Source organism: Lissotriton vulgaris, chromosome 5 (assembly GCF_964263255.1).
Source record: "Lissotriton vulgaris chromosome 5, aLisVul1.2, whole genome shotgun sequence".
NCBI classification, from domain to species: domain Eukaryota; kingdom Metazoa; phylum Chordata; class Amphibia; order Caudata; family Salamandridae; genus Lissotriton; species Lissotriton vulgaris.
This window is the reverse complement of record NC_141693.1, coordinates 336801473-336829077: the sequence shown is the minus strand read 5'-3', so window position 1 is coordinate 336829077 and position 27605 is coordinate 336801473.

Genomic DNA, 27605 nt, shown 5'->3' with positions numbered 1-27605 from the left:
AGTAATTGCTGTCTGCTGAGCTCGTCCGTAGGGTACAATAGGTCTCACATTGCGAGAGATTAAGCTAATGGCAATCTAAATGACAAAACCAACACATAAATACAAATTTTGTCATTTACAATGCCAATAGCTCTAACTTTTCTAAAGTCGAAACCATTGCATTGTAAATGCTTGTTAATTTATCTTTTTAACAAGTAGTGCAATAAAATCTGAAAATGTATTGATACTGGTTTTAATAGTTTTATAATCCTTAAGTAAGAGACCCCGGATTTACTGACGATTCGCAAGCCATTATCTCGGGTAGTTATTTAATGACCGCTAACGCTGTGGTAAATATGTAATCTATCTTTGTTTATTAAGGAATGTCTGTTTTTTGAATATTTACTCCTAAATGCCCTTTTCAATGTAATATCCTATTCTATTTTATTGATTGTAACATCTGTTGTGCTTTTAAGACTGTATAGCCGGAGTGAGGGTTGCTGGGGAAGCCAATAGTAGGTCTACAGATACAGCTATTGGCGAAGCTTTTAATGAGTTCTTTCAGAATATTTACACAGAGGAGCTCAATGTTAACCGGAACGAAAGGAACGAATGGTTGAGTAATATAACTCTCCCAGAATTGGAAAATCACCAAATGGAAAAAATAGATAAAGCTATAACAGAGTTGGAAGTTTCTAACACTATTAAGCAACTAGCTCAGGGCAAAGCTGCGGGCCCAGATGGTCTCCCAGGAGAATTATATAGGGTACTCAATTCTACTCTTACCCCTGTCCTTACGAATCTTTTCAACAACATAATGATTAGGGGGGAGACACCACCAAGCTCTTGGGGAGAAGCCAATATAGCTTTAATATTGAAAACAGGTAAAGACCCAGCTGACTGTGGATCATACCGCCCAATCTCGCTCCTCAACAACGATTACAAAATCTTTACTTCAATCTTGGCTGAGAGATTGGGAAGCGAGATTGGCACAATTATCCACCCTGATCAAAAGGGATTTATTAGGGGCCGGCAATTGGCCGACCTAACCTATGACTTGGTGGGAGCTGTCGATATTGCCTCAACTTTCGGCCTACCCCTGGCCATCATGACCCTAGATGCTACTAAAGCATTTGATAGGGTAAACTGGGAATATTTAAACTTAATTATGAAAAAATACCATCTGGGCCCTAAGTTTTGCAGGGCTATAAGTTTATTATAAAATAATCCTAGAGCATCCCTATTAATTAATGGTACACGGACCACTCCTTTCAAAATTAGTCGAGGAACAAGGCAGGGCTGTCCCTTATCCCCACTTCTTTTTAATTTGTATGTAGAACCATTTGCTCAGTCAATTAGGGAGGATACTAATATACCACATTTTAATTTTTCGGGTTGGGGAAAAAAGATTGGTTTGTACGCCGATGATATAATTATTTATACAACTGATCCTGCGTTGGCATTTCCAATTATTATAAAGAGAGCGGAGGACTTCAGTAGATTTTCAGGATATGAAATTAACGCAGGGAAAACCGAAATTATGGTCTCGAACATTCAAAATCTTCAGCTTCCGATAAAATCTTCGTTGAGGTATCTGGGAATTACAATTACCAAAGAGTTAGAACATCTGGCCCAAAACAATTTAGCTCGTATTTCTCGAGAATCTCAAACCTTGATGAAAGCTTGGTCCTTTCTCCCGCTTACCATCTATGGGAGAACCAGCTTGATAAAAATGAGTATCCTCCCGAAATTTACTTTTATTTTTAATTCCATCCCGTTATCTTTTGACACTAAACAGCTTGTAAAATGTCAGCAAAATATCAATTCATTTGTTTGGGGGTATAAATCCAGCAGATTATCCTGTAAAAAACTGAGAAGGAGAAGAGAAAAAGGAGGGCTCGCACTGCCAGACCTAGAATATTACTCCTGGGCATTCCATCTGACCCACTCTAGGATGTTGCTTAAGATTCCTTGGGAAAATGCAAATGGGCTTATGTATAAGGCTATGCTAATAGGTTCGGACCTTCCTGTGAACGGATTCCTCTTCAAGTTCGGGCACCAGAAGTTCTTCAAAAAAATTAGATTAAAAACATTATCAGGCACTGCAAAAGAATGGTTTCGAATAAAATCTAAGATTGGGATAGGTTACCTATCCAAACATGCCCCGATTTGGGATTTACCGGGATTAACATCACAAGAAGCCAACACAGTTAAAAGAGTTTTGTTAGATGCGGATATCACACAGTGGGGCGATATACTGGTGGAAAGATCAATCATAAGCTGGGATATTTTCAATCTTAAGGTAACATCACCACTCTCTTGGTTAGTATATTTGCAATTAAGTAGCTGGCTTCAGGCTCAAACTAAGAAGAAAGCAATGATGGGCGAGGAGAGCTTGTTAGAAAACACCCTAGTTGAAAGACCTCCTGGGAAAAAGGAAGTAGCACTTTTTTACTGGCATATCATAGAGGATGGAGAGAGAGACCTCAACCTACCGGAAAAACTCTAGGGTGCGGAGGGGGAATCACATATGGAGGACACATGGGAGGAATCTTTTCTCCTTCTCTATAAAATTATCAAGCCTGCATGGTTGCGGCGCAACCACTTTTATACACTTCATAGAGCATATTATTCTCCTAAACGCTTGTCAAAATTTCAACCAGGGAAGTGCTGTTCCAAATGCTCTCTTCCAGCTGCCTCGGACCTCCACATGTTTTGGGAATGCCCGAACATTGCTACTTTCTGGAACGAAGTTAGAGCAACACTTGAATCTATTCTTGGCTTATCTATCCTGTGCTCATGGCTTTTGATCATTTTTGGAACCAACGATAACATCAAGGGACTAGAGAGAGAATTTCTGTTTTACGCCATTTTAATGGCAAGAAGGGAGATCTGCAAAAATTGAATAAGCATAAACCCCCCAACACATGCAGAGTGGCTGTCCTCATTATATGTAATATCAAAGCAGGACTTATCCAGAACATGTAGCCCCCGATCGTTGAGATTTTGGGATTTTTTGGTCAATTGGAAAAGGGACAGTTAGCCAACCCCGGGGTTTTTTTTTTTTTCTTTCCCCAGGTCCGATGATTAGACCTAAAATCTCCTTGTCCAAAGGGAGGCACAGTACAGATATTGGACAACTGGTCAAACTGGCCTGAAGGGAGAAGGTTCGTCCAAGCTCTGCGGGCGACATCGGGGCGGACTTTCGGTGTACTGGGAGTTCATTGTTGGGCTTCGCGGTGCTGAGTAGAGAGCTGCCCCGATGGCTATGCGGTTAGGAGCACAATTGGACCAATCCAAGGGCTAATGAGGACTAATAAAAAAAAAAAAAAAAAAAAAAATTAAAAAAAAGACTGTATAGCCGAAATAAAGTATCTTTTGACTGACTTGAATGACTGTATATGCGATCGGGTGCTTTAATTTCAACATCCCTCCGTTCAGTTACTGTGCCTATTTAAATTGTGCCACCTCGCCTCAACACACACAATCCGATATTTGAGGCCTTCTTAGAACCAATCCATTACCTTCAGCTGTACTGCAACGATTTTAAAGCAGTCCCATGGAGAAGATAATACTGCATTTGACCCCACACCTGCTCTCCAAGTGAGGTCACGCGCTATGAAAAGAATTGCATAGTAGAACTAGTTTAAACCCTTAAATTCAGCTGTGACAATTAATGCAGAAACATTTTCATTCCATACGTTAATTATTTCCCTTTTTCTAAAGAGAAAAGTGGTTATTAAATCGACGGCTTACACACACTCTCCTCTCATCGCACAATTGGCCCCAGTACCCACTGTATAAAACTCATATGGTGTACACCGCAGTTGTCATCATACCATTATATCTGTTTGACATGTTTTAACAAAAACTTTTGGCTTTTTGTTTAATAGCTGTACATATCGACGCTTCACGTTTTTTCTTTTGTTTCTTCACCTTTTAGAATCATATCATCTGAGAAACGCTCAATGTATCGTGATGTAAGTATTATAGTTTTTTTTCTTTTCTCTTTTTCCCCAAATAATTGTGATTTTATTTTAAATTCAAATATGGAATTACTATATAGTAAATCATTAATGCCCACATGCATCAAAGTCAATTGCATTCGCAAACGGTGCGAATCGCATTTTTCGGCCGTTTGCGAATGCAATTGACCAATTTGGAATGCATCATGCATTTCGCAATTTTAGGAATCGCAACCATGTTGCGATTTCTAAAATTGCGATTGCATTTAAGAAATCGCAATTTCAGATTTCTTAAATGCAATGCATGATCATTTTGTAATTGCGAATTCGCAATTTGGAAGTGGTAAATTAGCATGAAGTTGAACTTCATGCTAATTTGGAAGCGGTAAATTAGCATGAAGTTGAACTTCATGCTAATTTACAGAAAACTTTCAAATATGCACAAATTGCATTTTTGACACTTTTAATTTACACACGCCCTTGAGGCATGTGTGTGGGTAAATTGCATTCAAAGTTAAATTTCAGGGGTGCAGGGAGGCGTTCTTCGGACCCCCCCCCTGCACCCTTGAAATTGCATTCACATTTTGCGATTCGCAATTTGAAATTCGCAAAATTTGAATGCCTTCCCATTCATTCCTATGGGCCTTTTGGCCCATGGGAATCAATGGGAAGGGTTTTCCTTAATTGCGATTCGCAAATTGTGAATCGCAATTAAGGAAAAATACTGAATTGCAAAAAATATTGCGATTTTTTTTAATGCATAGCATTTTGCGATTTCTTAATTGTGATTCCTTAATTAAGAAATCGCAAAATGTAACAATGATGCATGTGGGCCCAAGCTCCCTCAAATACAATGAATTGGAACTCAGTCAGGTAGCAATGAAGAGAATCAACTGTAATATTCTGTAGAAATATAATTTCCATATCTAGTATACAATAATATTGTTACCCAGATTAGTCACCATAATATTGATATCCTAGTATTTAGTAGTATTCCTCTTTTTTTGTCAGTAATCCACCATTTCGGTTTAACCTTGTTTGAAAGCAACTTTATGTCAACACTATATTACGTTTTACGTACCTGCAACCTATATCTCTGCAACTCTATCAAGGTACATATAATGGTAAACCATAAATATAACATTATTACATCACTGCATGATGGACTCACATGGATGTCATGTTTTTAACTTTTAGTTTATAAAGGTTACAGTTTTGAGCAGATATTGCGCTGTACAACTGACAGATACAACTTGGTGACCACTATCATAAAAATAGGGTAAATTCAAATTTTCTTTTACCCTCCCCTTATTCATCCAATTGGTGTCCACAAGTAGACACATATAGGTTTCAGTTGTGTGAAGCCTTGATTCATATCTTGCAGGTTGGGGCTTTTCTATTAGTCACTATGCACGTCATTCATCCACAGTTTTAAATCCCTCTTATATTATTTTCAGACTATCAACACCCATCTCACTCGGAGATAGCTGAAGAAATTCCTTCTCTCCACCTCTGATATATTTTCCATTCATCACCTTAATTCAGTTAACTGCAAACATAAAAATTAATTTTGCACACTATCTAGATGCTTTGTATCAATTATTTGAAAGAACCATTTATATGAAATATTGTCTTTTCCGATATCATCGTTGTCTGATTGTGGCCTTTCCTGATGAAGGCACCCCTCCAGTGCGCGTAGAATACAACAGTCAAAAATTATTGTGCCACACTGCTTGTCTATGAAAATGAATGCTAACTATCAATCTATATGAACAATTTTTTGTCATTAGAATGCTGTTTTTCTTGAACATATGCAGAAATGGGCACGCAAATTCTTTGATGCCAATCGGTACAGCGCATCAAGGAATTCTGTGTGGGATTCATTTAAAGCAGTATTAAGGGGGGAGGTTATTAGTTACTCTGCGCAGTCTAGGAAAAAAGAGCAAGCCACTAAGGTCAGGCTTTTGGGGGAGCTAGGCAAGGCAGAAGAACAACACTGCCAGGATGGTACACAGACAAAATATCGATTTTTAAATATCGATATACAAAAATATCGAAGTTTAAATATTGATGGGACAAAATATCGAAGGTAAGTAATATCGACAGTCTTAATATCGATATTGGTATGATATCAGTAATATCGAAGTTGTAAATATCGATGTTAATAATATCGAAATTAATAACTTTGATGTTACTAATATCAATTTTTAAATACATTTAGTGTATATTATATTGTATTTATTATGTTTTATTATTTATTTTTAATGTCATTTAATTAAATATTGTCTTTTACTACTGTAGCGGGTTGTGGGTTTATAGGGGAATAGGGTGGGAAGTAATTTAATTATGTTTAATTAATTATTAATTAGTAGGAATTATGTTTAATTAATTGAGAAATAATTTTTAATAATTTTTAATTAATTGATTAATTGATAAATATGTTCTGTAGCGAGTTATGGGTTTATAGGGGAATAGGGGAATAGGGTGGGAAGTAATTTAATAATAATTAATTAATTGATATATGTTTGTACATATTTTAATTAATAATTAATTGGTGATTAATTTTTATTAATTAGTTAATTAATTAATATAATTTTTGACATATTTATAATTATTAATTAGTTGATAATTAATTAATAATAATTATTTAATTACATTAATTATAGTAATGTTTTTATATATAATTTATTGTTATTCTTAATTAATTAATTGGGAAAAATAATATTAATTATTAAATTAAATTAACTACAGCAAATGTGCTAATATATTTACTTTATTGTTATTGTTAATTAATAATTAATTGGTAATTAAATAATATTAATTAATTTTGGGTAAAGGAGTATTTTTAGGGTTCAGGGTCAGTTTTCAGTTTTTGGGTAAAGAGGTATTTTTAGGGTTCTGGGTCAGTTTTCAGTTTTTGGGTAAAGGGGTATTTTTAGGGTTCAGGGTCAGTTTTCAGTTCATGGGTAAAGGTGTATTTTTAGGGTTCAGGGTCAGTTTTCAGTTTTTGGGTAAAGGGGTATTTTTAGGGTTCAGGGTCAGTTTTCAGTTTTTGGGTGAAGGGGTATTTTTAGGGTTCTGGGTCAGTTTTCAGTTTTTGGGCAAAGGGGTATTTTTAGGGTACTGGGTCAGTTTTCAGTTCATGGGTAAAGGGGTATTTTTAGGGTTCAGGGTCAGTTTTCAGTTTTTGGGTAAAGGGGTATTTTTAGGGTTTAGGGTCAGTTTTTAGTTTTTGGGTAAAGGGGTATTTTTAGGGTTCAGGGTCAGTTTTCAGTTTTTGGGTAAAGGGGTATTTTAAGGGATAAGGGTCAGTTTTCAGTTTTTGGGTAAAGGGGTATTTTTAGGTTTCAGGGTCAGTTTTGGGTTTTTGGGGTACAGGGATATTTTTAGGGTTCAGGGTCAGTTTTGGGTTTTTGGAGTACAGGCGTACAGGGTAAAAACAAAAAAAAATTACATTAAATCAAATAAATTACATGAAAAAAATTAAAATTACTTTAAATTATTAAGTGCTTTATTTATTTTAAATGTATATGTATTAGTTTTAATTTTGTTTTAATATTTTTATTTAATAGTTGTAAAATTATATGTATTTTAAATTTATTTTTACATTATTATTAATACATTTAAAAAAACGATATTTTTGATTCCGATATTTTTGTACTTCGATATTATTTTTTCGATATTTTTGTACTTACCTTAATGAAGATAGGATTCCGATATTTTTGCTGTCGATATTTTTGCTCCGATATTTTTGCATATCGATATTCTGTCTGTCGATATTATGCCAGACATTCTGCCAGGATATAACCCAAGGGAGGGAAGGTAGAGAGAGCCAAATTAACATCTGCCTAATTAAAGCCGAATTACAAAAATACTTTGCAGAAAAGGCGGCAGCAGAATATTGGACATACAGGGGGAGGGTATATGAAACTGGGGAGCAGGCTGGTAAGGAATTAGCGCTAAGGATCAGACAAGATTATACTAAGAGCATAATAACAAGCATTCGTGAGAATGGACGGGATGAGGTGGAACCCCAGGGCATCCTTTCAGTCTTTGATAATTTCTACGAAACCCTGTTTAAGGAGGAAATGGATGGGACATACGTAACCAGCGGTTATCCAGATAATGGGCCTAAACTGGGACCAGTAGAGAGAGAAAAATTGGAGCTGGATATAACGGGGGATGAGATCCGCGAGGCATTATCTGACCTGGCTGCTGGCAAGGCGGCTGGGCCAGATGGCATCCCTCTCGAGATGTATAAATGCCTCTCAGGAGAGCTGGGTCCAATATTATTGGACCTATTCAATGGCATCATAGGTACGGGTAAGATCCCGGAAACATGGAAAGATACCAACATCATAGTTTTCCATAAAAAAGGAAAGCAGAGGGAAAACCCAGAGTCATACAGGCCTATATCTTTGATAGACTCTGATAACAAGCTTTATGCCAAGATCCTGGCTATGCGGTTGGGGAGGGTTATTGGCGAACTCGTCTCCCAATGGCAGCATGGGTTTATCCCCGGTCGTGGAACGGCGGACCATGTTAGAAGAGCAATCTCACTGTTTGAGGCCTATGCTGCTGGGGGGAGAGGAGTCGCCATGATCCTCCTCGGCGCAGAAAAAGCGTTCGACCGCGTCAGGTGGGTCTATCTATGGAATGTATTGATGGCGAGAGGGTTTGGCCCAAAAATTAGGACGGCCATTATCGCCATGTATTGCGACCCAATGGCCCGAATACAGCTGATGGGCCAGAGTTCGGAGGGGATTGTGATAAGCAGGGGCACCCGTCAAGGGTGTCCCTGCTCACCCATCCTGTTTGCTCTGTATATCGACCCCCTGGTTAGGCAGAATCTTGAGAACGGGGGAATACAGCCGGCAGTAACAAATGGATTTACGAGCAAAATATTGGCATACGCCGATGACCTGGCAGTAATTACACCAAAGCCAGCTGAGGCTATGCAGATATTGGTAGAGATCGCTAGCGAGTTTGGTATGTATTCGGGGTATCGCTTGAATGAGTCGAAGACCCAGGTAATTTGTTCTAGGGGGATAGTTAAAATCGATCAATCGACTCGGCCACTTATCTCGGGGTAATAATTAATGCTGAAATAGGCTCTATTATACAAGATAATTACCTCCCGCTTTTTAAGAAAATCAAATCGGATTTAAAGCGGATGGACTCATTGCACCTTACACTCATTGGGAGAGCCAATGTGTTAAAGATGACCATGCTACCTAAATTACTGTATCTGTTTAGATGTATACCATATTTAATTGAGGAGGGTATGTTAAAAAAGATCGAGTCTATCTTTAACAGTTTTTTATGGCAATATGGTAAAACCAGGAGGGCATTAAAATTTATGACCCTCCCCCAGGAACGCGGAGGCTTGGCGATTCCAAATATCAGATTCTACCACTGGGCTGGTTTGTTAACTCAGATGTCCATATTATTTGAGCCAACTTCCAGAGAGAGATATACAAATAATCCTACCTCAGATTTATATGTTTTACCTTCAATTTACGAACTACTGATGGGAAAGGAGGCTGTGGGGGTTTTGTTGAGAAAAACCAGTCGCAGATTTTTTAAAAAATCCTGCTATAAGGCGGCTTTAAGTGCCTGGGATTTGTGGAAAAATCTGCAGAAACTGTTCCATATCCCTAAGATAAATATATATACCCCGCTGTGGAACTCAGGGTATACACCAAATTTGGGTGTGGATGGGGCTTGGAAGTGCTGGGAGCAGTTGGGTATTCGGACTGTGGGCAAAGTGACGTTGAATGGAAGCGTCGCTAGCTTCAACTGGCTGCAAGAGAAATATGGTCTCCCCACCGACCAAATCTTTAAGTACTTCCAGGTTTCACAAACACTTAAATCGGCTATGTCTGATATCTTGCCTGAGTCATATTGCCCTGTGCTGGGGTATTTGCTAGGAGGAGGAGATAGGATCAGCAGTATATTTCAAGCACTTATTGAAAAATCCCCCGACGATCTTGAGAAACACGAGGTTGCCTGGGCAGTTAGACTTCAAGATCCAGATACCGATTTCGACAAGGCCCTGAACTTGGATAAGCAGGTACTTCGATCCTCAAATTTGAAGGTTCAGCATTTTAAAACACTTTTTAACCTGTATTATACACCATCCAAGCTACATGATTGGGGCATGAGAAATGACAGTAACTGCCCCAGGTGTCAGAAAGGTCCAGGGGACTTATTACATATGTTCTTTTACTGTGAGCAGCTTAGTTCGATTAAATCTGAGATAGAGAAATTTTTAGAGGGGCTGCTAGGCTTAAAGATCTGCCTATCTCCGACAATAATGATTCTCGGGAGTGACAGTAAAACGGCTCGTCTGAATAAAGAAACAGAGGCTTTTATCTTTATAGCTGTTGCTGTTTTACGTATCCTACTATCAGCTGCTTGGAAGGATCCTAATGCCCCAACCTTCCAATTGTGGCTGACCAGGCTTCTTGGTATTCACAATATCGAATCTACTCTATATTCTTATAAGGGTAAGAAAAAGCGGGATTTTGGAAATAAGATATGGGACCCCTTTAAAATTTGGAGGGAGGGGCAGCTTTGATCACCGGACGATGAGTTTCTAATATGTATATTTATTCGTATATGCAAACCCCGGCACATTTATTTATTGAATGACTAGCGTTATGTATGATGTTTTAAATGTATACTGAAACGTATTATGAAATAATGGAATTTTTCTTCATTAAGATGTATCTGTTTTTTGTACCAATGAATTTTCAATAAAAAAAAAAAAGAATGCTGTTTTTAAGTGTAGACTGTATCAGATGCGTGATTGGGTAAACAACCTTTACAACAAAACTTTTACAACGCACTACCATTACGACGCAACTTTTACAAAGCAAACCATTACAACGCATTGCGCTGGGGGGCGCTCTAGGATAGGGAATAGGTTTAATGTACTATCCAACACCTTCCCAACTATCCACGGGGACTGGAGTTGGAATAGTAAATTAAACTATTCACTATCCAGCGCCCCAAAGCACTATGCGTTGTAAAGGCATGCGTTACAAAAACCGCGTTGTAAAGGCATGCGTTGTAAAAGCATGCGTTGTAACGTCATACATCCGCGTGATTGTAGACTCGATTGGAACAGTTTGATTGGGGTTTCTTATTTCTGAAATGATTACTAATAAAATATATTTTGTACTTTTGAAGATAAATAGTTTCGTTGGTTCTTCCTTTTAACCAATCCTTCTGTTATTATTGATCACTCAAATGTTTATTGTTCTGTATTATTATTGTTGCCTTAAATATTTACACTGACTTCGCTATTTACTGCACCCGGTAAATACCCCATGTTTTTCCTGGCCACTAGTAGGCTAATCTCTGACACTAATGTAAACTTCCGTTGCTGGTTGTCTTTACAGACTGAACATTTGATAAACACTATGGTTCATGGATGAGTACAGATAGCAATCTGTGCTAAACAGGAAATTTTACGAAAACGTGATAAACACAGAGAAAAAAACAAAGATCAGAATTCCGAGTTTGGTAGTACTTATCAAATTCAGTAATTACCTGTTGTAAAATTGGCAGGACAAACCTGCCAACATTTATCAAGGGGAAAATGTACGTTATTTACCTTCCCATGTAGTGTCTGGCGGGGTAAGCATCAAATTCTGCATGTCATTCCCCAAAAACTTGTGAGGAACAAATTACTTACCTTCGGTAACGCATTTTCTGGTAGAGACTCTATCCAGCTGCAGATTCCTTACCTTTGAATTTGCACAGGCGTTAGGCTGGATCTGGAAACATTTAATTGAGCAATACCTCTTGTGCGCAGTGGCAGGTGGCTCAAATCAGCTCCAAGTAACCTAGTCACCTGTCACCTATATAGGCGCTACCCAGGCACGTGGACATCAGTAATTTTCTTTTTTCCTCAGCAGAAGCGCAGAGTCATGAGTAACTGACTAAAATGTGTGCTAACTAGGGCCCTGAAAAAGGGGACAACCCTAGTTCTAACAAAGTCAGTCCGCAAAGTGGGGAGGTATGAGTGTGCCTGTAAGGATTCTGCAGCTAGATAGAGTCTCCACCAGATAATGCGTTACCAAAGGTAAGAAACTTGTTCATCTGATAAAGGCTACAAGCCACAGATTCCTTACCTTTGAATTAGATACCCAAGTCATACCATTCCGGAGGTAGGTTGCGGACTAGGAAGTCCTGCAGGACCGAACAGGCAAAATACCCGGTCCTAGAGACCCTACTTCCAGGCAGAGGCGCTTGGCAAACGTGGGCAAAGATTCCCACGTTGCTGCAGATCTTAATGCAGAGAACGACCCAGCAAGAGATCTTCCTAATCTACATTGCCCACCCCTTCTTAGCACCAACTTACCCCACAAAGAGTTGGTTGTCCACCAAGAACTCTTTGGCTGTCCACCAGGAACTCTTTTGTGCAGTCAAGGTAAAACAACAACGTTCTTTTTGGGTCCAGGCAGTGGAGACTCTCCTCTTCCTTAGAGGGATACGTCATGAGCGTACGCACATGATTGACATCAGACTGCACTGACTGCTGTAGGGGATGTAAGCTGGAATCTGGAGATGCCGATGGAGTTCCAGGCTTCCGATGGGGTTCCAGACTCCAGTTGTAGCTCGTCGCGTGCACCGTTGTGTACTTTCCAATATACACACGCTCCTCTCCAACCGTCATCAACAGGAAAGAAGTGAATCCAAAGTAATTTAAGTAAAATACATTATATGAATCAGCAATTGTACGCAGTCGTATCGATGTCAATCTTCCTTCAGACAAATTCCATTGAATTTCACTTCATTTTATCGAAAAATGCGAAAAATCATTAAATCGTGGTAACAGTTGCATAAATTCTCGTATCACCAGACAGCAGTCATTTGTGGCTGGAATCGTCAACAATTTTGTTAAGATAACTAAGTTTTAGGATATTTAATTAAGAAGCAAATGACTGCAGGAGATGCTCCCTTTCCAGGCAGCAATCAACTGTCTGTCAAAGGAACACACACTGCAGGAACTACAAAAAATATTCTAATGCAGACCCAAAGTACATCATATCAATTAAAGCTGTACAACAGATCATAACATATATACAATGAGGGACAGCCGGGTTTCCCCACTATGCAATGGCATTCCATTATGCTACAAAATGAGATACACTATGTGAGCTGCTATTCACCCAAAAACAACAGTAACTATCCGTGTCGCAAGGCCCATCATAAACACGTTCTAAATCAAAAATGTCATTGTTCTCTTATTTTGGCAGGAGGTTGTTACTCATTAACAATAACTTTTACCCTTGGTTTGTTCTCAAACTTTATTTAAAATTAAGAGAACACTTATGGAAATGTGCAGCGTCAAGACACAAAGTTGATGCTCTGGAAGTAGGAACTGACATTTGCAGTTATAGTTAACAACTTTTTTTAAATGGGGTTCAGTCTGATATGCAAATAATCCCCTAGTACCACGGCGGCCTCATGGACAGATCCTCCTCACCCCCACCCAATCCACAGGAAATAAGTAAAAGAGCAGTTGCACAGATGCATAGAGAGTGGGCTCAGATCCTACAACCAGCAACTATATTGGCTTACAAATCTATGCACTACTGTGCATTTGAAGTTTGTCCTCCCTACGCGTGTGATAGCCACAGACATGAAAACTAAGATTCCCTTCAAGTAATGCAAACTTTTGTAAAATACAGGAACAATGCCTGCCCAGAGTATGAGAACTGAGCAGTAGCATCTTTGCAGCTCCTGCTGCTGTTCAGCAGCGGGAGACAATCACCCATCATGGATGCCACTGGGGAGCCAATACACTGCTGTTAAAACACTCACGATGCCCGCCCTAACTGCTAAAAAGTCAACAGAAACACAAAATAAAATAAAAACATTGCAGTCAGTAAAGCAGGAGGGCATGTCACATGGCACTTAGAGCCCGTGACCAATCAAAACCTGGGCTGCACTTATTGCCTGCAGGACCAGAAATTCATTAAAGGAAATAGTGCTCACTCACTAGATAAAGCAGTCCGTGTTACGAGCCAAGTAAAAGGTCCAGCCCTTATGGGCAGTAACACATGGAGATAGGGCAGTCTCAAATGGAGACAGAGCGGTAACAAGGAGGGACTAACAAGCCTCATAATGAATCGGAAGCCGGCGTTTACAATGACACCAGCCAATAAAAAATATGGACAGCATACCCTACTACAGCATGCCTCGCAGAGCGAGCAGCGCATGCACGCTGCTGCTAGGCTCGACCTAAAAACAGGGTTGTCTGAAAAAGAAACAAAACAAGCACTTTCAATGCAATAGGTCTTGCATTTGTGAAACTTAGAGCTATCGGTGCTGTAAATGACAATGTCTTTTACTTAAGTGTTTTGATCTGGAGTGTATGGATGTGGTGTGGAGCGACCCTTGACCCTGCTCCAGGCAGGTCACTCCCCACGCCGCACAGCACCACCTGTTGTGCTTGTGTCACTCAGCTCGCTACTGCTACCATGCCATGAGTTCGAGGCCCTCCTCAACCCGCTGGCTACAACCTGCGCCTCATCCCTGGTGGCCAAGTGGTGGGCCATCGGTATTGGGATACTCGCGCTGCCACTGTTTCCTGTTTGCCTTATTTTTTAACTCGGCACTCTGTCCTTATTATTGTATTCAGTCTGTTTCTGCTTGTATTATGTTTTAGTCCTTGTATTTCCTTTGCTTGTTGTGCCTTGTTTTTCCTCTGCCCGTTCCGATCTCCAGTTTCCCGCCGCTGCGTCCCCTGCGGCCTGCCACCCGCTCGCCCATTTGTACCACTCCCGCCTCCCAGCAGCTCCTCCCCCCCACCTCCCCTTCTTATGGCGGCCGCTGTGTGGTGAGGAGAGCGACCCTTGACCCTGCTCCAGGCAGGTCGCTCCCCACGCTGCACAGCACCACCTATTGTGCTTGTGTCACTCAGCTCGCTACTGCTGCCCTGCCGTGAGTTTGAGGCCCTCCTCCGCCCGCAGGCTACCACCTGCGCCTCATCCCTGGTGGCCCAGTGGTGGGCCGTAGGTATCTGGGTACTTGCGCTACTCCGGTTTCCTGTTTGCCTTCTTTTTTAACTCTGCACTCTGTCCATATTTTTGTATTCAGTCTGTTTCTGCTTGTATTGTTTTAGTCCTTGTACTACCTTTGCTTGTTGTGCCTCGTTTTTTTCCCCTGCCCGTTCCGATCTCCAGTTTCCCGAAGCTGCGTCCCCGCCCCCTGCTTGCCCATTCGTACCTCTCCCGTCTTCCAGCTGCTCCTCCCTCCCACCTCTCCTTCTTATGGCGGCCACTACGCGGCCGCACCGCTGGCGCACCGAAGGCAAGCCCGTCTGTGCCCATCTGCACCTGGACCGCGCCCAGTGCCAGAACCCCTGGCCCCTGCGAACACCATGACACCCGATGCCACTACGACGCCAGCAGCCTCCACGCACTCAATGCTGGCCGATCACACACCTGCTACCAGGCCACCCCAAAGCGGACCCATGGACCCTTCTCCTGCCGGATCTTCAGCTACACCAGCCTCCAAACCACCACCACGCCCAGAGGGGTAGGTCGCAACATCCTCTGATGCATTCTACTCGACACCTGCTCCACCCGCAAACATGCCATTGAACTCTGGGACCTGGATGAACCCCTCCTCTGCACCCGACATCGCCATAGCCATCCCTGATGGCTACAAGATCACATACAGGGACTGCACCAACCGAACAAGAGGCGGAATCTCCATCGTCCACAGAAACACCCTCAGAATCTCAACCAGCACCGACGACACGCTTATCACCGCCAAACACCTGCACTTCCAGATCCACAACGACCCAACACCACCCTCAGAGGAACCCTCATCTACAGACCACCCGGCCGCCGGCCGCAGTTCAGTGACTCCATCGCCGGCTTCGTCAGCATGCACGCCCTTGCATCCACGTACTACATCCTCCTCGAAGACCTGAACTTCCACCTCGAGAACACCAACAACAGCAACACCACCACTCTGCTCGACAACCTCACCAACCTCGGACTCGAACAGCTCGTCACGACTCCCATCCACTCCGCCGGACACACACTCGACCCCATATTCTCAGCCAGCAACTACATCACCTTCAGCCACATCACCAAACTCCACTGGACCGACCACCGCTGCGTCCACTTCACCTTCGAGAAGCCTACTACGCACCACCCTTGCCTGAAACCCACCAAAGGACACTACAGACACCAACACCGTCGCCCTCAACCTCAAGCAATAGATCGACGACACTCTCGCCCCGATCAAGAAACCCTCGAACAGACGCACCAACAGAAAAGTCATCTGGTACACCACCGACCTCCAGGCATCCAAGCAGGCCTGCCGTAGGCTCGAGAAGAAGTGGCACCACAAACAGACACCGGACAGCAACACAGTCTACAAGAGCGCCATCCGAAGACACCACCAATTCTTCCAAACTGCCAAAAGGACCTCCTTCAAAGAGCGCATTGACAACAATGCACACAACAGCAAAGAGCTCTTCAACATGGTGAAGGAACTCCCCAACCCCAGCTCCAACTCCAACGACATCCCTCCATCAAAAGACATCTGCGACTCCCTAGCCACCTTCTTTCACCGCAAGATTGCAGACATCCACAACAGCTTCAGCAACCAGGCCCCCCCCCGACAGACACAGAAACTTCAGACTCACCGCCTCCCAGCCACATCAACCCCTGCTTTCCTGGACCCCCGTAAATGACGAAGACACCATCAAAATAATGAACACCATTCACTCCAGTTCACCATCCCAACCCTGCACGCACCACATCTTCAACAAAGCAAGCACCATCATCACATCCCATCTCCGCAAGATCATCAACAGATCCTTCGAGACCGCCACCTTCCCGGAGAGCTGGAAGCACGCCGAGATCAACGCCCTACTCAAGAAACCCTACGCTGACCCCAAGGACCTCATGAACTTCCAGCCCATCTCCCTCCTCCCGTTCCCGGCAAAAATAATCGAGAAGATAGTCAACAGGCAACTGACCTCCTTCCTGGACCCATCCAAATCCGGATTCCGCAGCAACCACAGCAACAAAACAGCGCTCATTGCCGCCACTGACGACATTAGGGCCATGATGGGCAATGGAGAAGCAGCGGGCCTCATCCTCCTGGACCTGTCGGCTGCCTTCGACACTGTCTGCCACCAAACCCTCTGCACACGCCTCCACAACACAGGGATCCGCATCAAAGCACTGGACCACCTCCTTCCTCACCGGCAGAACCCAGAGTGTCCGCCTCCCCCCATTCTGCTCTAAAGACTCCAAGATCATCTGCGGCTTACCCCAAGGATCGTCCCTCAGCCCGACACTCTTCAACACCTACATGGCACCGCTTGACAACATCGCCAGATCGCACGACCTCAACATCATCTCATACAACGACGACACACAGCTGATCCTCTCCCTCACGAAGGCTCCCACCACTGCCAAATCCAACCTCCATGAAGGAATGAAGGCCATCTCGGAATGGATGACAAACAGCCGCCTGAAACTGTACTCGGACAAGACGGAGGGCTTTATCATCGGATCCACCCCTTCCGCCTGGGACGACTCATGGTGGCCGGCCACACTGGGAGCTGCACCGAGGCCCACTAACCACGCACGCAACCTGGGAGTCATCCTGGACTCTGCATTGTCAATCACCCAGCAAGTAAACGCCGACTCCTCATCCTGCTTCAACACCCTCTGCATGCTCCGCAAGATCTACCGATGGATCCCCATCGGTACCAGAAGGACAGTCACCCAGTCCCTCATCAGCAGCAGACTGGGCTACGGCAACGCCCTCTACGCAGGAACCTCAGCCAAACTCCAGAAACGACTACAACGCATACAGAACACCTCTGCATGCTTAATCATCGACATTCCCCGCCACAGACACATCACATCCCACCTTAAAGACCTGCACTGGCTCCCAGTCAACAAGAGAATCACCTTCAAGCTCCTCACCCACGCTCACAAAGCTCTCCACAAGGCCGGACTAGCATACCTCATCAAACGACTCACCTTCTACACCCAAACCGCCAGCTTTGCTCCGCTGACCTTGCCCTCGCCACCGTCCTGCGCATCCGCCGAGCGACCGCAGGCGGCAGATCGTTCTCTCACCTCGCCGCTAAAATATGGAACATCCTCCCTATCCGCCTACGACAGACCCAGGACCTGCTGGCCTTCAGGAGACTCCTCAAGACCTGGCATTTCAAGCAGTAGCAGCACCCCCCACCCTTTCCCCCCCCAGCGCCTTGAGACCCTCACGGGTAAGTAGTACACTCTACAAATGGATTGATTGATTGAGTATTGATTGGAGTGCAATGTTTGGGTTGGAGTGGAATTGTTAGTTGCTGAATTGTGTGTGATGGAATTCTGTGTTACAGAGTGAACTTGTGTAGTGGAAATATGTGGCAGTGTGCAGTGGAATTATGTGGATAGTAATTATGTGGTCTTGAGTGAACTGGAATTATGTGGAGTGGGATTGTGTGTTATGGTGTGGAATTTTGAGGAATGGGATCTAGTGCTGTGGAGTGGTATGTAGTGGAGTTTCATTATGTGGTGGGCATTTGAATTTAGTGGCATGGTATGGAATTCTGTGGATTGGATGTATGTGGTATGTTGTGTAATTGTGTTTTTGAATTGAATTATGTGTGTTGTTTTCAAATTATGTGGGATGGAATTGAAATGTGTAGAGTTGAATTGTGTGGCATGGAAGTGTGTGGCGTTGAGGGATGTATGACGCTACTACGCGATCAAAATGATCGCGGTACATCACATCGCAGCTTTTACAATGCAAGTCGTTACCACGACTTGCGCTGTAGGGTGTTGGACTTAGGAAAAGTATGATTTACTATTCCAACTCCCTCCAGCCTACGTACAGTATGGAAGGTGTTGGAATAGTAAATCACACAATTCCTTAGTCTAGAGCGCTCACCAATGCAAGTCGTGGTAACAACTTGCATTGTAAAATCTGCGTTGTGAAGGTATTGCAGTGTTTTGACAGTGTAGTAAAGGTTGTTTCCCGGCGTTGAGTGAAATTATGCAGATTGGAAGTATGTGGCATGTTGTGGAGTGGATTGTATTACCAAGTTTAAAAATGATTAAATATAATAATTTAAAGAAATGCCTCCTTCACACAAAATTAAAACTTGTTGTTTCCACCAAAAAATCTCAGAAACGCACAAATGTCTCTTTAATTTCAGACCTAAGCATGGAGGTGCTGCAAACACAACATACATGTTCAATATGAGTAGAAAAAAAAGAAAATAGTCCTAGGACCAAACACGCCAACACACCAGTGGAAACTTACCAGAAATGTAACATGTAGTGGCTTTAAAGGTATGAAATTAGCTCATTTTTCAAAGCTTGTATGCGTAAGCCAACAGAGGTGTGCTTTGAGAAAGAAAGAAGTATCAACCTTAAAAACAAAGTAATAAAATGAGGTAGACTGAGTTAGTGATGGTGGTAGGAAAGATGCAGAGGAAGGAAGAGAAGAACAAGTTACTTACCTTCGGTAACAATATATCTGTAAGAAACATTAGTTAGTTAGATTCCTTACCTTAGAATAACCCCCAGGCATCAGACTGGATCCGGAAAATTTTGCGTAGCAGTGCTCTTGCACGTCGGTAGGCGTCATCTGCAGCTCCGCGTCCGTCGTCAATTCTTATACACAGCTTTTCCGTGCCAGAAACGCAGAGCCATGATAAAAACCGACACTGGTGCCATGAAACTAGGGCCCTGAAAGGGATGACCTTAACCCTAGATATCGGTTCGTAGAACAGGGAGGATGGGTGGGGTGGTAAGGAATCTAACTAACTAATGTTTCTTACAGATATATCGTTACCGAAGGTAAGTAACTTGTTCATCTGAAAGAAACATGTTAGTTAGATTCCTTACCTTAGAATAGATACCCCATTAATACCAACCCCAGTGGTGGGTCTGCGAACCAAGATAACACCAGAAAGTCCCGGAGAACGGAACGGCCAAAGAAGCCATCTCTCCATACTTGGCTGTCCAGGCAGTAGTGTCTTGCAAACGTGTGCAGCGAGGCCCACGTAGCTGCCTGACAGATGTCCTGCAAGGGGACTCCCCGACCTAGGGAAGTAGTAGCCACCGTGGCCCGAGTGGAATGGGCCCTCAGCCCACCTGGAGGCTCCTTCCTCGCCAAAGACTAGCAAATCTTGATGCACAAGACGACCCACCGAGAGATGGTTCGTTTGTGTACCGCCCGACCCTCCTTAGCGCCCACGTAACCAACAAAGAGTTGGTCATCCACCCGGAACTGACGTGTGCAATCCAGATAATATGAGAGCACACGTTTTGGGTCCAGACGGAGCCTCTCTTCCTCTTTCGAGGGATGCGGAGGATCTTGTAGTCGGTGGTCAACATTGACAGCGGCCTGTAGTCAACTGTATCTGTACCCTCCCGCCCAGGTTTTAATAATGGAATAACAAGCGCCTCCCTCATTGATCCGGTGAAGAGACCTAACTCCTTCGCTTCTTTATAGACTTCCAATAAACACAGAGCCAGTAAGACCACATATTGGAGATAGAATTCTACAGGCAATCCATCCACGCCTGGCGTCTTATTGCGGGCCATGTGTTTAATAGCGCATCTAATTTCCTCTAGCTTTATAACTTGGCCCAAGCATTTCGCCTGTTCTTCCTCCAACTGTGGAAGCAGCACTCCACCCAAGAAGGCGTCAATGTCTGATTCCCCGGCTACCAGCGAGCTGCCATATAGTACCTCATAATATTTTAGGAACCGGTCTAAAATCTCACGCTGAGTAAAGACAGTTCCACCATCCTGATCTTTCAGTGCTAAGATGGAAGAACCCCGTTTCATGGGGACAGCCAGCCACGCTAATAGCTTCCCTGATTTGTCCCCCTCTGCATGCTCTTTCGTAACATATGTTTTGTAATCAAAGCATCGTAGTCTCTCAACCTCCCCCGCCACCGCCACCGCTACCCTAGCTGCCACTACTTCTGCTTGCTCTTTAGGATGCTCAGGTCGAGCCAACTCGGCCAACTTCAGTCAGCTCTGTCCACGTCTTGCAGTAGGACCTTCCTCACTCCCACATGTTTACTTATACAAACCCCCCGTATTACCACCTTAAAAGCGTCCCATTCCATTGCTCTCGTAGATGCAGTACCTGTATTCTCATTAAAGTAATGCGTTATTCCCTCTCCTACCTCCTTCTGGAAAACTTGATCATCTAGCATTTCAGGACGGAGCCTCCAAGAGGGTACATCAGATTTTACTATCATCCAGTGCATATTAAACATAAACGGGTTATGATCAGATAGTGTCTTAGTGAGATATTCAGTGTGTACTATGGAGGGTACTGTCTGCGTGGAACATAAAACTGCATCCAATCAGATATGTAAATCGTGCAACGCTGAAAAATAGGAGTAATCTCGGTCTCGCGGGTGCTATGTTCTCCATACATCCACCAATCCCCACTGAGTCTGCCAGTCCCGCCTACATTTGGCCAATCTATGGGTGGGAGAGTCTGTCAGAGGGTAGTGCGATCTGTCCTGTACAACATCCGCTATGTAGTTAAAGTCACCTCCCACCACTACCGGTCCTGTAAAGTAATGTGCCAATGTACTTGAAAAGCATTCTAAAAAGCATGCCTGGTCGATGTTTGGTGCATATATACTACAAAGCGCTATGTCCTTTCCCCGCAGCCTCCCCTCCACTGCTGCGAATCTCCCCTCTGGATCAATAGTCTGTTTCGTTACCTGGAAAGGCACCCCAGCTCTTACCCATATTAATGCTCCCCGTGGAAACGCCGAACATGTGGTGCTAAATACCTGTCCCCTCCACCTTCGCTGCAGCGCTAAACCCTCTCCCTAAGTAAGATGAGTTTCTTGGAGCAGTGCTATATGTATACCTCTCCCGATCAAACACGCATGAATCTTATGTTGCCTCGTCATTGTATGCAGCCCCCTTACATTCCAGGTAATACAGCGCAAATCAGGTATTCCTCCCATCACAAGACAGTAGTATCCACTTTCCCCTTTGTACTTTTGTAAACACACCTGTTACCCCCTTTCCCCATCCGTGTCCTCAAATCCCTCCCCCCCCCAAGAACAGGACCTAGAACAACATTGCTAGTTCCCATCCAAACCATATCAACAAACAACACAAAGTTAAGTCCACCAGCAGTCACTGAAGGCAAGCCTTATGGGCAATAGGGGTGCTCGGCGCCAATAGGTGGCTTCGTATATTCCAGATCTATTGCCGCTTCGAAACCCCAGATGGATCTAGCTTCCACCCTCCCCCACTTACACAGTCCCTGTCGTTCAAGGTTACTTTACCAACAGTCAGGCCCACCATTGCAGAACAGCTCCCGGAGGTCCCCCTCCATACCACTCCAGGTGCCAGCCTGCTATCTCCGTTATAATGTTCACTAATCCCTACCCAGGCCCCACCAAGTGTACATCTCCCTCCCATACCACAAACCTTCACTCATCCAAAAGTCCATCTGCTGTTGCCGGTGTGACCAGTGGTAAGCGTATACTATCTGTCTCTGACGATTCAGCTTCAGAATGTTCCTTATCTTTTTCGGACTCTGTACCCTCCGGCGTCTGCGCCTTCTGTGTCCTCGCCAAGGCCAACACCGCCGCTAGTGCTCCTTTCAGCTCTGTTTCAGTCTGTGATGTCGACGGCCTCCTCAAACCCCACCCCCGGTGCCTAATCCGCTGGGATTTTTTTCAGATCTGCAGCTCATGCGCAGATTCCTGGATTCGTCTACCTGGCCCATCCTTGCCAGTTCTGTAGGATTCCAGCCATGTCCATGCTTCCTGAGGGGTTTCATGGAAGTAAGTTTTACCGTCCAAGATCATTCTCAATTTGGCCGGAAACAGCAGGGAGTACTGGAGGCCTTTCATTCTTAATTCCTTTTTAACTGACTGTAAGGACGCGTGGCGCCATTGAATCTCGAAGGTGTAATCCGGAAACAGTGTAACCTTGCTATTCCCTACATGGAATGGTCCATCAGTACATGCCTTTTGGAGTAATAAGTCCCTGTCTCTAAAGTGTAACAGGCGCGCCACCACCGGTCTGGGAGGGCGCCCCTGCTGCGTTGGCTTCGCTGGCACTCTGTGAGCTCGCTCTTATGTATAAAAGGACGATAGGCCCTCCGGAGCCACCACCAATTTCAGCCAGTTCTCCAGGTAGCTCACCATGTCTGAACCTTCCTCTTTATCGGGCAGACCCACTACTCGAATGTTTTTGCGCCAATTTCTACTTTCGGCATCCTCGGCGTGCTTCTCCAGGGCCAGAATCCAATCTAAGGCATTCGTTACTGTCGCGTTCAGCGTAGTTTGTGCCGGGACCACATCTTGGATTATACCCTCTACTTGTTTCACCCTATCTGCTAATTTGGAGTGGTCCGCCCGCAGAAGGCCAAGACCAGTCGCCACCTGCGCAATGTCCTGTTGTAGGGCCGTACAAGAGTCTGCGATGGCTGCCAGGATTTTGTCGAATTGTTGTTGCATACCAGGATCTTGGGGCGGCCCCTGTGTTTCCAGCTCCCCTTGATTGGTAGTCTCAGTGTCCGAGAGCTGCTGCGCTCCATCTTTCTTTCCTCTCGGTTTTCCCATGGCCAGGCCCTACAATTCTTGTCTAGGCGATATTTGGTGCTTGAACACGCTACAGTCTCCTAAGTAGATCCAGGCTTCATAGGTCTTCAATGTAGTACTTTGGGTAGCACCTACTAATTAGTCTCTCACCACTTCGTTGCTGCGACCCGCCTAGAGTCCCAGAGTCCCAGGGCACCGTTGGGCAGCGATTGGACCAGTGTTGGGGTTCCGAGCAGGAGGATTCGATCCCCTCTGTGCGGTCCAACACGCACTTGCCCCTAACCGCCGCTGCTCCCCCTGCCTATTTCAGGAGTATTAGTCCATACTATGCCGCAGGAGACCAATGGAGAAAGCACTACCGATCCCAGTCCGGATCAGGGTCTGTTCCCGCCACTGCTGCGATCTTGATCCAGTGGCTGGTTATCCCCCGGGCTGTCAGCAGCGCAGTTCTCAATGGTGCCCTGACTATTCCAGCTGTGCGTTATGGTTCTGTTCTCCTTCATTTCTGGCGAACCCCTCCTGCCCGATCAACATTCCTCTCTTTCCGTTCCCTGACCTTGTCCCGCAGTGTCTCACTGCTCCTTCAGGGTCGCATGAACAGCGCCCCAGGGCCTCACTTTCACTGCCCTAGGTTCCCCCGCTCCAGCTGCCGGGTGCCTTTGTTGTCTGGGCCTCCGACCAGGTATTTACCAATGCCCCTGAATGTCCGTCTCTGCATGTGCCCCAGTCGCAGGCCGATCCCAGCCCCAAGCAGGGCCCGCCTTCGCCGCCATTGTGGTCCCGAGTCCAGGATCTGGCTGCCCCTTTTCTTGCCGGCACCTCAGCCCACAGCGATGCACTAGATAGTCAGGGAGTGCTCTATGAGCCCATCCTCCCGCAGTGCCTGTGTCCGAACCCGCCTGGGAGGCAATCCGCTCTTCCTCCTCCCGCCCGAGTGTTTGAGACGCCTCTCTGCTCCTTCAGGGACGTCCCAGAAGCATTCCAGGGCCCTAGGTTCTCTCCCCCAGGCTCATCTATATCAGCTTTTGGGTATCCCTGTAGTCCGGGTTCGCGCCAGACATCAGCCAGTGTCTTTCTGTGGCCCCCTCCGTCCGTGCCCCAGCTCGCAGTCCGCAGCAGCCCCAAAGCCACGTACCTGCCTCCGCGGTCGAAGCTCTAGGCTCCGCTGCTCCCCACTCACCAGTGCAGGGCCAAGCTCAACTCTCGTCCAGGTGCCTCTCGGCTGGCAGTCTTCACCAGAGCGTCCGTTTTTCACTGGGCCTAGCTTCATGAGGCCGAAGCTCCTGCTCTCATAGCCGCCTTGGTCCTGCCTCCTAGTAGTCTCTCACCCAGCACTCAGGCGTCGAGCGATGCCATCCGCATTCCTCCAGGGCGTAGCCCCCTTGCAGCTCACGGGGTCACCTCGCAGTTCCAGATACCAGTCCGCTGTTCGTTCAGTCTTTCACACGGCTGGTCCGCAGCGCCCCACGGCTCAGTCCCGGTATCTTCACTGGTATGTAGCCGCCATTTTAGTTATTCCTGCGGCAGCCGTCGCGGTTTGGGGAACCTCCAGAGATTCCCGGCTCCCAGCTCTCTTCAGTCTCGGAGCTACTCCTGTGGTGTTCTCCCCCAGTTTTCCGACCCCTCGGCATCGCTAGGTGGCTGAAAGCATCTGTTTTACAGCATTATTTAGGGTTTTTTAGCGGAGCTCAGTGCTCACGCTGCCTCTCTCATCGGCTGCTAAGCCACACCATCCACAGAGGGTGGTCCCATGTCACACCTGTTGCGTCACAGGGCTGACACTACATTCCTCCCCACACAAATTGCATGCATATCAACAGTATACCAACTGTTACCAAACCTTGCCACGACCTCTTTACTGCCTGTCATAACATACCTACAGACAAGGAAGATGTATATTATTTCAAAATGTTTTTATTGCATCAAAAGCATTACAAATGCGACAAATTGCAGAAGTTTCTTCCACCCAGGTATACAAATCATTCAGCAGAGCTACATTTTACCCCTAAGTCAAAACGGATGAAGTTTAATATATGACACAGTGTCATCATGACTAGTCGCAAACCCGGTAATGTAAGCTTATAACCATCTACCAACCCGTAAGAGTAACATGAAAAGGAAACTTACTGATGCCTAAGAGAAAAAAGGAAAACAGAAAGGAAAAAAAAGAATAAATCGAACTCATGGTGCAAATGAAAAGAGAAGAGAAATAGGTGTGAGGGTTAGGGAGACGAGGTCTACACCCCGATGTTCAGCGCAGCAGACCTAGTGCTCTGCAGTGGTGGGTTTTTAGATTAGGAATAGATGGGAGAGCCCTAAGTCTTGGATTGCAAGCTGTCAATGGGAGCCCCTCTGACAGGTAGCGGACCAGTGGAGACCAGATGTAATCAAAACCTTTCCAAGTGTCCTCAACAATATCAGTCATACGCTCCAGAGCCAAAGCCTGCCACAGTCGTGCATGCCACTGGGTCAGGGATGGGGCCTCCGGCTTTTTCCTAGCCGCAGATACTGCCATTTTCACGCCCCCCCAAGCAGAGCCATAGAACGGATTTGTCACTCTGTGTCTGTCTTCTCACGAGTGGGTCCCGAACCCCCAGCAAAACATGTCTATAGAGTCGGGAACGGGGTAGCCCAAGATGAGTTTTATTTGAGACAGGATCTCCTTCCAAAAAGGCTTGATGACAGGACAGTCCCCCCAAATGTGTCTGAAATCACCTAAGAGCCCACTCCCCCTCCAACACCTATCAGAGGTTCCCGGAAAACTCGTATGGAGCTTCTGAAGGTACAGGTACCAGTCGTACATAATTTTGTAGTGCGCCTCCCTGAGATACATTGGACGATTGAATTTCGCTATATCCCTACCCAAGTGTTCCCACTGCTTGTCTACCATAGGAGCATCCAACAAATTATTCAAAAAAATATTTGAAGCGCGGCGTAGGTTTGTGGCTCTGCGCCTGGATATGAGCCATCAAGAAGGATATACACCCTCTATAAGAGGCCCCCGATTGCGCCAACTTCTCAATGGGGAGCAACTCGATGGTACCGGTCGGTTGCACCAGGGGCTGCTGCACCCAATGTTTCAGCTGCAAGTAGTGGTATTCTTCCTTATTAGTTAGCGCATATTGCGCTTTGTATTCCTGGAACGTGAGGAGTTCTCCCCTATTAACCCCTCCCATGCTCATGACGGAGCTGCTCCGTCATGAGCATCGGCTGAGCTGTGCTCATGACGGAGCGATTCCGTCATGCGGGGCCATGACGGAACCGCTCCGTCACGAGCATGCGAGCGCCGCTCGGCCCCCCCCCCCCCCCGCCTCCCTTAGCGCTGCGGCGGAATTGCTGCCGCAGCGAAGGGGTTAAACAGGTGGGAGATCATGAGGCAACCTCCCTCCCGCCACGTGTCAAAGGGGCCGTCCTGTAAAGCAGGGGGTAACGCAGCATTAAAGTGTATAGTCATGTGAGGTGATGAAAAGGTTGTAGGTTGAAGTTTGGAGGTGAGGGTGTCCCATACTTTGAGTGTAGTGGAGGTAGGAGAGCTAATATAATCATGAGTGGCATATCTTTTTTAGGTTTCCAGAGGAGATCCCAAATAGTGCGCCCAGTTATCTGTCTGTCTATATGAAGCCAATGCTTCCCCTATTCCCTCAATGATCACTCTGAAATCACTCGCAATTGCGCTGCTCTGTAGTAGGATTGAAAGTCTGGTAGCGCCAGGCCGCCCTCCTTGCATGGTCTAATGAGCAATTTATACGGAAGTCTAGCCCTTTTCCCCAGCCAGATAAATCTGGTTAGCATATTTCGCAATTCCTGAAAAAATCCTCTAACGACTGAAATAGGAAGCCCTGGAAGAGATAAAGTAGACGGGGAACAATCATCTTAATGGCATGAATCCTGCCTAGCCAGGTGACGTAAGCTGTGCTTCATTTTCCCAGATCGCTCTTTTTTTTTTTGGTTATAATTTTTATTTTATTAAGAAAAGAACTTACTCACAAGGCAATAAAACATTACATTCGACATGTGTTCAGGAAGGAAGAAGACCGCAGTACAATTTAACACAGGCT